General features: G+C 37.9%; 1 long non-coding RNA gene across 3 annotated transcripts in view; it reads left to right on the top strand.

Annotated features, from left to right (window-relative positions):
• LOC123000873 (uncharacterized) overlaps nucleotides 1–13,989 on the top strand; it is a 356,107-nt gene that overhangs the window by 150,650 nt on the left and 191,468 nt on the right. For all 3 annotated transcript variants that reach the window (XR_008959701.1, XR_006409219.3, XR_006409218.2), the window contains exon 2: nucleotides 6,384–6,483. This is a non-coding gene — a long non-coding RNA (uncharacterized LOC123000873). The remainder of the gene's footprint in view (nucleotides 1–6,383; nucleotides 6,484–13,989) is intronic.

Below are 13,989 nucleotides of genomic sequence, written 5' to 3'. Positions count from 1 at the left end.
AGAAAAATTCTGGAGGAAGTGATATCGTGTTTTCAAAGGAACACCTTATTGGAAATGTACTCAGGAAGAGAACAGCAAAGTGCTTCTAAGATTTCAAGCCTGGCTGATGGAGAGGATTAGGATCTCATTGTATAAAAGGGAAATGGTAAGAGGAATAATTTTTTTGGCAAAGAAGATTGGCTTTGTTGTTGGCATGTGGAGTTGTGTTGTGTGCCTATTAGCATGTAAGGATGGGATGTCTAACATGGAGTTGTGTACGTGGCGGTGGTGATCAATAGAGTAGTGAGGGCTGAAGAACTCTATCTGTGAGGTCTCTGCATGCACCTTGGGTTGAAGCTGGTGGGATCAGTGAAATATATCAGAATGAGAACTTCATGTATGAAAGGAAAGTAATAGAAACAGAAAATTCATGGTGGGCACATTAAAGATAGAGAAAGATAGAAACAAAGAAATAGAAAACAAGTTTACAACCCAAAAGGCAAAGACCAAGCATTTAACTCACAGCCTGCAACCTGTTGGTTACAAAGCATGTTGAGCTTTTGGGGGAAAATATTTGACTTCCTGATTGTATTTTAGCTTAAGAATCTAAATAACTGTGCTCATCTGAAAGATGTAAAGACGTTTTGGCCTCTCCGACTTCCTGCTCATAGCACAGAGACCAGTGATGTATAATCTGAAGAAAACTGGACTATTTTCTATTTTCTGGGTTTTTTTAAAAAATGAAATTAGAGTAATACTGGCCCATTCCTTTTTAATTTTCCTTTCATTCAGATGCTTTAGTTTTCAAATAACATTAGGGCAGAAAGTGCTAGGTTGGAGGCTGAGGCAGGTGGCAGAGCTTTTCATCTAGAGCTAGTTCCTTTGAATGATGTTAGATTTTAACTTCATCTACCTGACCTCACATCTTGAGGTTAGAGAACATATTTTTATAGAGTAACACTCACATGTTGTTAAGCAAATCAATGACTCAACAAATGAACAAAATATACATGAGCCCTGGTAAAATGCTACGCTTGGAATTATGGCTTTTTAAGGTATTTTAACCATTTAGAGAATCAGATAAGCAGTTGCGAGAGAAAAATATTACCTTAAACTAGTAAAGCTCACTAGATAAATGGGTACAAGATGATGGGATTTGGGGAGAAGCTTTGCAGATATAGCCATCCTCTGGCTGTGCATCAGGGAAGTGGGTTCCTCCATCGCCCAAGTAAATGGTGAAGGAAGGCAAGGAATATCTATATATAAACACTCTTTCTATTGACAAGTACTGAGGGTTAAGTAGATTTGCCTTATTTGTGAGTGAGTGACATGCAAACATACAAGTACACCATAGGACATGGGAAAGGAAATAAAGACCATAACAAAGATTTGTGAGAAAAAACATCTGGAAATATTCTGCTGAAACTTGAGAAAACTACTTGCTATATTCCAAAGGACACAGTTTTACTAGTCTATGTCTGTGAAAGAGAGCAAGTTCACAAGGAAAGAAAAAACTAAAATGGAAGATGGTGCTAAAAGGTGTATCCATGGACATAGAACTGCCTGAGAAAAGGAACGATTGTGCCATTGGAAACCATAAGGGTAATAATTGGAAATACCCATGGTCCAGAATTCAGTCTGCAGAAAGTTGAATCAGTAGGATGGGGTATAAAAATTGAGACACACCTAAATGTAAGGGAATGCTACGACGTGAAAACAGGCCAGTTGACCTATAATATTTCTCTTCACCAGTTGATATGTAGCTTCTAAGTCGATACTCTGTGGTTTAGGATTTTTTTTTTTTCAGTGGCATCTCAATTTTGGTAATAATTTCTGGATTACTTGAGGCTATCCTGCAGCATTACCGCCAACCAAATCTAGTGGTTTAACTCAATGGAAGGATGTTTTTAGTTCACTTCTTAGTGTGATGTAGGGGGTGAGGAGAAACTCCTAGCTGACACTCTTCTAAGCAAAGTTGTAAGGACCTTGGCTTCTTTTCTTCAGTGCCTCTATTACTTCATGCAGGCAGAGGAGGAAAGCTGAGATATGGAAAATCACAAAAGATAGTTTATGACCAGTTTTCTTTTGGCTGCTGTATGGACAGTAGGCTATAAGAGGCGAGGTAGGGAAGGAAGCTAGGTAAGAGACTGTTGCGATAATCCAGGTGGGTAAGAGGTGATGGTTTGAGAGTCAAAGGTGGAGGTGAGAAGGGACAGGATATTAGAGAAAAATTTAAGGGACAACCAATAAGATTTGGTAAGTAATCAGGTAAGGAGTCAAGATTCACTCCCAAAGTTTCTGGCTTTTAAGAAGGACAGAATGTCCATCAGTGAGATAGAGAAGACTCTGGCTAAAGCAGATTTGTAGGAAAAAATCAGAAGATGAATTTTGAGCGTAATAAGTTTGAGATGTTTAACAGATATCCCTTTGAGGTTTTCAGAAGCCAGCTGGATAGATGACTCTGAAGCTGAGGAGAGGTCTCTTCCCCGTAACGTCCATGGCTTTAAATATCATATATAAAAGGAAGAATGTGAGAGAATGAAGAGTAAGAAAGATCGAGACTAGCAACTGGAGAAAAGTAGTAAAAGACCCAAATACTCGTACTGGGTGGGAGGAAAGGTATCTGAAGATACCTTGCACTTTTAATAATTAGAAAAAACATACGAACAAGAATATTTCAGAAAAAACTAGAGGTAAATTTTAGAAGAATTAAAACTTACTTTGTTATAAATTCTAGAGAAGAAAAGCAAAAGAAATATAATTTAGGTGGTGAAAAAATAAAATGAAGCAAAGAGCAAAACATATTAAAATACTTTAAAAAGGAAATAAAAATCAAGATGAACATTAATATTGAACATGTAAATGTATCAGTTACCACTTAATTGAAGCAGATTAAAATATGAAGACTCAGGAGGTTTTTTTTTTTTTAACTTTATTCTGCTTATAAAAAATTCATTAAGAATAAAGTGACATTCAGCAGGTAGAAATAGAAATGAAATGGGAACTATTCAAGCAAAAAGAAAATGTTGACAGTATTAATTTCAATAATATTCTAGAATTCAAGAAAAATTGGTAAAAGAGAATTATAAGTAAAGAGGATTATTTTATAAGGATAAAAGGTAGAATCACAATGAAGATAGAAAAACCAACCACTTCATTTATCAAATATGAGTACAGCTACTCATATAAAACAAACATTTCAGAAATCAACACAGAATTATTATGTGGGATTTTAATCTGCCTCTGTCAGTGTATACTGAATCAAATGGAGAAATAAAAAAGCTTTGGAGTGTATCAATGGTATGTACTCCAAATGTAATAAGTAGATCCCTATCAAATTATTCTCCTTGTGTTCAAGAAGGCGTTATACAGTAGGCCCAGAAAAGAGACAGCCGCTAATATTCACCAAGCCCCTGCTATGTGCCAGCAACTCTGTTGGCCATTTCGTGTTCATTAAATCTTTTAAATTTGTAGCCTTCATGTAACTATGTGAGGTTGGTGTTACTATTCCCACTGTACACAAGAAGACCGCAAGAATACTAGTCCAAATGCTGTAGCTAGTAAGTGGCAAAACCCAGGTTTGAATCCAGATCTGCTTGGTCTGCGGTCTGAGCTTGTTGCATTATTTCCTGCAGCACTAACGTTACTCTTCTGATTGTGCATGAGAGAGGCAAATACTTCGGGGCTCAGGAGATAAAATCTGTCCCCCCATCCCCGCCCCCGCCGCGATGTGTCCTGACCAGCAGGTTCCCAGGCATCCATGGGGGTGGAGAAGGGCTCTCCACAGATAACTGCTCGTTTCCTATGAGCGGGTAAGCCCCATCATTCAGTTGCTCAGCCAAGTGTTCTTTGCCTAATCCTCATGTATTCATTTGGTTGTCTCTTGTCCATTTTCTCATTTCTCATGAGGCAGGTCTGGCGTGCTGGCTCTGCTCTAACTGGCCCCACGATGAGATGACTAAATTCACCTCCATCGCTGAGACAACTTACCACCTTTGTTCTTTAATTACTGCTACTTGCTTTCACCACATACCGTGATTCATTTGCTTAAAACCACTGCAATAGTTGCTGCCATAACAAATGCTTTCCTGAGAGTAGATTAATGTTCGCTTTTGTTTCCAGCTTATCTCCAGCCTGTCTGCAGTAATATACTCAACCCAAACAAGCATATTTTTCACTCACAGCCTGCCTTTTATGAGTCCCACTGACAGTTTCTTAATAAATAATGCATTTCTAAATGTTCCTAAGCTTTTCTCCTTATTAATAATTCCAGTAGCTTCCCCATGGCTGAAAGGTTTTATTTGGTCACTGGCTAGATTTTATTCTTGCCTGTTTCTCTACATTTTACTTTCTTAGACTACTCCCTGGACAAAGAGGATGTTACAACAGTTCCCCTTTCAGAGCAGATGTTCGATAATTATGAGTTAGTACGCACTAAACATTCAGATCTGTAGCAGAGACTTTCTTGGATTTTGTTTGTTCGTGTTTGTAGCTCTGGCTCTTTTGTCATGGGAACAAAAGATAATCCTTACGTTCCATTGAGAGAAATATTAGTGCTGGTTCTCAGGAGGCATATTGGCATCACGTTTGCAAAATGCACTCTCAGGTCAGATTACCCCGTTTAGACATGAGAACTTTAGGGTTGGTGTTTGCGCAAAACTGTGTTTTGTTGATAATGATGAGAAATTGGAACTAATGCCCGAACATATGCCTTTGTCACCAAAAGAACATTGGCTTGATTAACTCAGAAAAACACCAGCAAATTCAAGGAAAACAAACAGATCCACACCATTACTTTTCCACCATGTGTTCCTCTCTTCTTTTGGTAACACTAATCTGGATGTCTTCTCTGTTTTACTACAGGAAGCCTTTTCTAGATAGCCCATTTTCATGGCTCCCTCTTCTGAAATCACTTGACTATATACTACCCAGCATATGAATTCAGTTTGTGTTCTCTTGTCAGATTCTCTTATCATTTCATTGTTAGGATTTCCTCCAAGTACACATATTGTAAATTTTGAGAATATAAGGCTTTGGCTTAGTCCCATAGCATTTAATATGTGATTTAGTAGAGGAAGGGCACTAAATATATTTATGTCCTGATTAATTGATTTGTTTACATCTATTTATGTTTTATCTTTTGTATGTTTTGTATCTTTTTTTTGGTGTACTTGTCAAGAAATTTCTTCTTTGATGGAAATTCCACAAGCCAGCAATTATGTTTTCGGGTTCTTTTGTATCTATGCTGACAGCCAGATTGTTCTCTGTACAGTAGGTGTTAATAAATGATGCTGTACAGCAGAAAGAAAGAGGGGAAGTTCCACCATGATAAGGAATTGTTGAAGTAAATTCTTTCTGGAAAATTAAACAGATCTTCACTGACTACAATACAATATATAATTTGTATCATGAGATTCCTTGTGCTGTTGTAAAACCAGGTTAGCATCTAAATTGACTGCATGTGCTCAGCTTATAAAAAGGAAAAGAGTGTTGCAAAAAAATAATAACTAAACTCATTTGAATTGTAGGAAGACTTGAAAAAGAAATTCCAGTAATTCTATTTCTGATAGTTTATGGTACGCATTATCTTGCAAAAGCATTTTGTCTTTGGAAGGCAGATGCTGCCATTTCCCCCACTTAACTGTATCTCTCTCCTCAGTGCATGCTGGTCAGCTGCCAGCTGCCAGCGGCGGGGTTTCTTTACTTGAACACTTTTCCTTGCCATGGGAAACCCCAGCTTTGCATCCTTTTGGTGGAATAATTCTGAGGTGTGGGTGCTCGGCTAACTCCTAGAGTTACCCTGTTGGCTGAATCTCCAGCCTCCTGTGGTGGTAGTTGGCTTGAAAATTTACCGTTCACTCCTTCCCTTCCCTTTAGCGTGCTTCCCTTTCTTATTTCAATTCCCTGCTCCCATACCAGCATTTCCTTCATTGTCCAAGTAAGATACTTATATTTGATTTTTTGAATCTATGTCTACTTTGGGGAAATTCAAATTAGGACACATTTATTACTTATGTCAACAGAAATTCCTCCTTGACAAATACAGAGTTCACGAAGAAGTCTTAATATTTTTTTTTTTAGGTCTCTCTTGAGAAACAGGCATAAGCGTTCTCATGAAGAGGGTCTGACAAACAAGCTCAACCTGTATCCTCCTTGAAATATACAGCCTCTTATTCTCTGGACTGCTAAAGTCTTCACTCTGACTTGGAAAGAAGCACTCACCTTCAGAGTCCAGGGAGAATTTCAGTTTTTACATTTATCCTTGGGATACTAAGGAGAAAGGAGTAAAATGAAGCGCTGATAGTGTGGGCATAACATCGCTGAAACAAAACTGCAAACCTAAGTAAGATGTTTAAAACCCAAATCACTTCTAATCCTCTAAATTGCCTTCATTTCCATTTCAGGGCTGATCCAGGCACATAGTTGCTCAGGAATAGCTGCAAAAAGTTGGTCCCTGAAATTGGAGTTGGGATATGAGGCACTGGCTCAGTGAAATAAAGAGATGTGAGTACCCTGAAGCTGATATTCTCTCAGATCTAGATCTACATATAAATACAGATGCCATATATCTCAGAGCTCGGTTTACCACTTGCTGGTGTATAATTAGAGTATTGAATACTGTGCACATTCACTAAGAATGTGAAGTTAACATATTACGTGTTACACAAGATATAAATCTCAGAGTTTGTTACATCTTATATTTTGGGGTCCAGTGATTTTAGGTATGATATCCTGTATATATTATATGTAATTATTATTTGTATGTCTATTATATATGTAATAACTATACATACATTTTTATTGATATATTTGTGTCATATATTTTATATATGACGTTGGGCGGCACACACATACATGTATATACATGTGTAAAACCCCACTCATACTCCCATGAGCCTTCCTGAGGTCTGCTACTCTCTTCCCCAACCTTCTCTCCTAATTCTCAGTCCCCAAATGAACACTTCTCTACCTACCACTCCTTTGTTAACACGTAAACCACTTCAACCTCTGCAGCTTTGTTCCTGATGTGCCTTCTTTCCCCACGCTCTCCTTTTCAATCTGTTGAAAATTACCTGCCCTGCAATGCCTGAGGTCAGATGATATCAGATTTCTCAACCCAACAAAAACTTCCTCTGTTACTTCCAAGTTCTTCCTCTATATTGAATGTCAAAACCACTCCATGGTAGTTCTTACGGAGAAATTAGTTGTTCATGGGTACTGTCAAGTCCTTTCCAAGTTGACTGTAAACAACATGAGAGTTTTACTTATTTTTATTCTCCTGATAGCTGACATTTCCTGGGTACTTAGTTTCTCAACATTTTATTCAAACAAATGTAGGATCCGCTATATTAAATCATTAGCTGGACCCTTGGTATCACTCACCCTTGTTTTTCCCCCTTTTTATTTTTTTTAAAGATTTTATTTATTTATTTATTTGACAGAGAGAGAGACAGCCAGTGAGAGAGGGAACACAAGCAGGAGGAGTGGGAGAGGAAGAAGCAGACTCCCAGCGGAGCAGGGAGCCCGATGCGGGGCTTAATCCCAGGACTCTGGGATCATGCCCTGAGCCAAAGGCAAACGCTTAACAACTCAGCCACTCAGGCGCCCCTGTTTTTCCCTTTTTTTGAACATTCTCCTCAACAGTTGTTTCAAAATATTTTCAATCTCCACAAACCTTGTAAGTGCGCATCTTCCTCTGTGGTTTTAGAGGATGATGTGCTCCTTTTCCTGCTCAAGGGTGACCTTTCTCTCTGTGCCTTTTGTGTCCTGATTGATTCTCCTATTTCTTCAGCCTCTCTGTCTGTATTGATTTCCTGCTCAATCCTCGCACATCCTCTAATCTCTCATTCCATTCCCACTACATTCATTTCCTGCCTCCCATCCTGTCCTCACATGACTGGGATCCATTGTTAATCCCACTTCTGGACATATTCTAAGGGGTTCTCTTCAAGGACACTAGTTGTCACACACAGGAGACATTTTACAGTCTTACATTACTGGATCTCTCTCTGTATTACTTTTCCTTGTCTACTTCAGTTTTTTCTTTTATTTCATACCACTATTGTATAGTTGTTGTATCTTCTTTCTCTGTGATGATCCTTTGTTCTTCAGTGTTGGGCCCCCTCTTCTCCTCATGTACTCCCTCCTTGCTTGATCTCCTATCTCTGTATTGTATCAATTAATATTTATATGCTGTATCCCAATCAATATCTCTACTACCGAGCTCTACTTTAAGCTTCATTTTCACATATTTGATTGCATGCTAGATATATTCAGCAGGTATCTCAAACCCAAGTCCAAAATATACTTGCTATTTGGTTCTTTAACTAATTTTCCTTTTTATCAATCACCACGGGCCACAGAGTTTTCCTCCCAAATCTTTCTGCAGCCCACCCTAACTTTTCCATCCCTGTTACATAGTTCATCTGTTAAATAATTCCATCTCTCATGTGGACTATTGTAGCAGCTTTCAAATTGGCTACTGATCTATAGGGCTGGTTCCTCAAACCCAATCTCCACTCTGTCACTAAAACAATCTTTCTAAAGCATAAATTCAACCATATTGTTCTGCTGAAAATCATTCAGTTGATCTCTTCCATAATAGAGTATAGTTTACTTAATGCAGCATGTAATGCTGCTCATGGTCTGCTGCCAGCCCATTTCTGTAGACTTGTTTTTCTCTAATTCTTGTCCCGAACTTTAATCTTAGCAATATAGAACTTATTGTAGTGCTCTGCTTAGTTAGTTACCTTTACTCTGTGCCTTTGCCTGTATTTCTGCTCTGTTGTAAGTAACATCTTTACCTCCCTTTGCCAACTGAGCACGCTCATTCTTTAAGACTTAACGCCAGGGGGGCGCCTGGGTGGCACAGCGGTTAAGCGTCTGCCTTCGGCTCAGGGCGTGATCCCGGCGTTCTGGGATCGAGCCCCACATCGGGCTCCTCTGCTATGAGCCTGCTTCTTCCTCTCCCACTCCCCCTGCTTGTGTTCCCTCTCTCGCTGGCTGTCTCTGTCTCTGTCAAATAAATAAATAAAAATCTTTAAAAAAAAAAAAAAAAAAGACTTAACGCCAGGTGTATAAATAGACCATTCCATTGGAAGGCCTTGTTACTTACAGGAGTTTAGTATATAATCAAGGTTACAAATGAAATCCATATATAAAAAATGGATTATGTAATAAATGGTATTGAGACAGAATAGTTGCCATTAAAATAAAATGGTCTCCTATGTCTTATACCAAAATGAAATCTTGGTGGATTAATTATTTAATTACCAAAGCAACGGCATTATAAAAATAATAAAAGTAAGAAGTATAAAAATAATAAAAGTAAAAATGGTGGCGAAAAGTATAGTAATATTAAGATTTAAGGAAGCTTTTCCCAGCATAATATCCAACCAGCAATCTTTCATAAAGAAACAAAACCAACCAATAAGCAAAACCTTGACATATCTGATGACATTAAGAGAATAATACCTGTATGGCAACACATACAGAAACATGCACACCCCCTCCATATGTTCCAAAACAAAGACAAAATACAAACATCAAAGTATTTGCAATTCACAAGACATATCAGTGGGTATTTTTTCAAAATATTCTGAGTTCTGCGAATTAACTTGACAGAATGATGAACAGATAGTTCATAGAAAACGAAATACTAATAATTTTTAAGTAAAGATACTTGCCTTCATTCATAATAAGAGAAACGCACTTAAAATACACTGTGGCACCATTTTTTCACTTTTCTGAAGGGCAAAAATAAAGAGTTTGATAAGACATGGAAGATTGTAAGTAAATAGGAAATCTTGGTGTTTTTGCTTGGTAATTTCGAAATGTATTTTTAAAAAATATTTTATTTATTTGAGAGAGAGAGAGTATGAGGGGGGGAGGGTCAGAGGGAGAAGCAGACTCCCTGCTGAGCAGGGAACCTGATATGGCACTTGATCCTGGGACTCCAGAATTATGACCTGAGCCGAAAGCAGTTGCTTAACCAACTGAGCCATCCAGGCACCCAACACAATATGTAATTTAATTCTTAATGAGAAATAATTTCTTAGCAAAAAAAAAAAAAATTCTTTTCATCACTGCTAACCTTAACTCTGATATTCTATGCTGTGGAACTAAAGGAGAAAGAAGGCAGAATTTTAAAAATGAAAGGAAAAGATAAATCAGAAGAGAAGGAAAAACGAGGGATGCAAATAGGAGGGGATTTCATTTTCTCATCATCGTACTTGAACTGTAGTCAAGTCACACCACTGTGTTGTCACATTATTGAACTTACTTCCTATAAAAGGAGTGAGGTGGTGGGGGAGCCCATCCACTCTGCTCTCCCGGGCACTAGGAGACCACGGGAGATTTGGAAGAAAAGCTAGAGAAGGACCAATTCACTCACCTCCCCGTCAGCTGCTTCACTTGTTCCCTTGCCTGAGACTTCTACACATTGGTCTTAGCTCTGCCCCTTGTAGCCAGGAAGAACAATGCAACTTGCCTTTCAGAAGATGACCTGTTGGACCTTGAGAAAGTTTCTTTAGTTGAAACTGAGAGTTTGATGGGCTTCCTGAAAATTGTATCCTCCCTTTACTGCCTACCAGGAAACAAAGGGTCTTGTATTTAACTTCTTATAGGTAATTGACCAGCAAGGAAGAATTTAGTTTTTTCTGGAACCATTTATGTTAGATAAAATTGAAACATCTTATTAAAATACATTGACCTTTGGTAGCTAGAGGCTGGAGTGCTAAAAATATTATTAATAAAATGAATCACATTCCATAACAGGACTGGGGCAGTTAAAATATTGAGAGAAATGCCAACTGTTTAAATGTAGAGAATTTGTGGACTTTTTTTGTTCTCCTCTCAAAAGGTTTTATTGTTCTCTGGAAACAAACTGGCTCCAAGCCCAGAGCCTGCTAACTATCTTTTCAAACTGACACCGTGCTAGAAATTTATCATTCTTTTTCGTTCAGGCAAGGAACTACATAACGTTAGGAATTATGGGTGCAAAATGCTCTTCAGGAAGGATTGTATTCTTGTAGTAGACTAGGAATAAAGACAGAAAGAGGTCGGGTTGGATCTCTATTTTGCCATTGCATGCCATGGCTCTTCACATTCTTGCAACATAACCCAGCATGTATGAAACTCCTATCTCCTTCTCTCTCTCTCTCCATCAAATTTAGAAAGGGGTGTCAGGAAATCTACTGTACTGAGGTCAGAAATCACATTTTGTTCAATAGATTGATTCATTTGACATCAAAATGCTGATGATTTTCTTAGACTCAAAAAACTAGGGTGTGGGCTAGGATTAGAGAGGTGGTGTGTCGGTAGCAGATGGTTTCTTCATTGCATCCCTGTTCAGGGGCTATTCAGCTGCTCTTGAACAGCCCCCCAGAGACAGCAGATGAGTCTTTAGAGATCTAGCTCCTAAAGCTTTTTCCTTTACCATAGCTATGTACTGCCTCCCTGCAGCTCTTACTCTTAGTCTGTGCCGTATTCGTTTTAGCCTAGTGGAACCACTTGAATCCGTCTTCCTCATGGTGGTCTTTTGCACACTACAGGAGTTACTTTATCTCTCCTTCGGTTTTCTCTTCAGGAAAATGTGGATTAATACTAGTATCAGGTTCTAGAGTGGTAACTGCCACTATTTATAATAATAGTAGGTGGTTAAAGCTATTGCTCAATGATATGAGTCCTACAAAGTGTCTAATACGTGTCTGGCACAGGTTAGCATTCAGTAAATGTTGGCTATTTGTACTATAATTTGTCGACAATACCACAGTCTAATTGAGTTTTCTATTTAGTATAAATATTCTTTACTACCCTTATTTCTGGGTGGAGTGTAAGAATTCCCTTTAACACAGCAGCTAGAACCGAACATGGCATCTTGGTTGGGGACTGAATGACAACACTGTAGACTATTTCTGGGAGTGCCCTCCTGGGTGTTATGATTTTAGCAAACTGCTTCTACCAACTTTACCTTTTCTAAAAGCCACTAAACTTTATGAAGTTCCTTGTGCTTGAAACTCCCAAACCTTCTTCATATGACCTTTACATGATCCAGATTCTAATTTGTGCCTTTTATAACTTAAAAAGAAATTTTGGCATTTATTCCTAATAAAGTTTATATTGTTTGATTTCCTTTTGACCTGTTGTAAACAGGTTCTGTGTTTCAAATAGCTATTTATCTTTGATAGTATCCAAAACAAGTCAGATAGGCATGCTACTTATTTCAAGCATGTATTTTAAGTGATTTTCAATATAAGAATAATCTAAAAAAATTTTGGATTGCTCTTAAACGGTACCATCAATGACTGTCGAGTCATTCCTGTGTAAACATCGGGATCTGTTTAACTATCCAGATATCTAATGCTTCATTATTGGCAATATTCATGTGAAAGCAATATAAAGTGTAACAAATAGACCTAAATTTTGCAACTTTGGTCAATCAGTACTGGAAGCTGAGGAAGTAGGAATCTAAAACAAATTACTGAGGTGTTTTGGGAGGGGCCCAACCCTGCATATCAGGGTTCATACCTTTCTGGGTAGGGTGATTGGCCCAGCACTAGAAATTTAGAGCACCCAGCTGTCGGTACCAATTTGTTTTAGGCATTTTAATTTCTACCATGGGGAAGTTTGCTTTATCTTTACATCTACTTTATATTATCTTTTAGCAAATGAATGTCTATCAGCATTCTAGTCTCAGGCTGTCAATTCAGCACTTAAAATGATTTGCCTTTTTCTTTTAAGAAAAATATCACTGGGAACAAAGGAAGCAATCAATTTCATATCAGTGAAAGAGCTAAGGTTTCACCTTCTAGTTGGATTATTCCTGCACATCATTTCTGAAAAGGTAATTGGAAAATTGTGCACTTAGGTGGTTAAAGACTTGTTCAACCAAAAAGTAATATTTAATACTCTGTCTGCTAGGCAAAGCATTTGCTAGGAATTCAGAGAAAATCTGTCATTGACCATAGGGATTTAGAAGAAATGGCTTCTGAAGGATTGGTAGAGAAGATAAGTCGGGTCTAGGTCATGGATCTTCTTACTGGGTCTGTGGTATCTTCTATAACAAAATTTCATCAATTTCTGTAATAGAAATGAAAGCATTGTGGTTTTAAGGGTAAAATTGCTTTTTCACTCTGATCCTTCCCTTTTATAAGCAATCAAATAGTATAGAGATATTACACTTATTTCTATACTCACACAACTCCTGTTGTATGGGTGAACTTTGTAATATTTTATGTCAGCAAAGTACTCATTATTTAAAAATCCCTTTAAAAACTAATATAATTAAGTTAACTTGCAAAGCATTTTTTTATTGTCTAATGTGCCCCCCTCCTGCTATAAATATAATAAGATATGAAAGAAGTATAATATGTTGATAGATTCTCAAGATAGAAAATTTTTGTCATTGAGGTATTGGGTTGACTGTTGTGGCCCAGTAACGAATGGCACCCAGAAATTTGGTAGACTCGGGAATTCTTGACATTCCACTGCTAGAATTTACTCCCCTCAGAAGCATTAGTGAAATACATAGATTTTATTGAGTAGATGGTGGGAGAAATAGAAGAGTCATTTTGCCTACCATGCCCCTCAGTACAGTCCATAGCTAAAACCTGTTGACATATCTCTTTTCGCCAGTTGTCCCCTCTCTCAAACCACCAGACTTTAGTCACCTCTTTTCTCTCTCCCCTTAAAACACTTCCTCACCAATAGATTTCACCCCACTATCAATAATGGGTAGATCATCCAGACGGAGAATCAATAAGGAACCAGCAGCTTTGAACAACACTATAGAACAAATGAACCTAATAGACATATATAGAGCATTCTATCTGACAGCAGCATAACACATTCTTCTCAAGTGCACATGGAACATCTTCTAGGAGAGAGAATATCTTAGTCCACAAAACAAGCCTTAGCAAATCCAAGAAGATTGAAATCATACCAAGTATCTTCTCTGACCACAATGATATGAAGCTAGAAATGAATTATGAAGAGAACTGGGAAACTCAC

Source organism: Ursus arctos, unplaced genomic scaffold (genome assembly GCF_023065955.2).
Source record: "Ursus arctos isolate Adak ecotype North America unplaced genomic scaffold, UrsArc2.0 scaffold_17, whole genome shotgun sequence".
Lineage (NCBI taxonomy): Eukaryota > Metazoa > Chordata > Mammalia > Carnivora > Ursidae > Ursus > Ursus arctos.
Note: the sequence above shows the minus strand (reverse complement) of the source record. Positions and strands in the feature narration are given on the sequence as shown.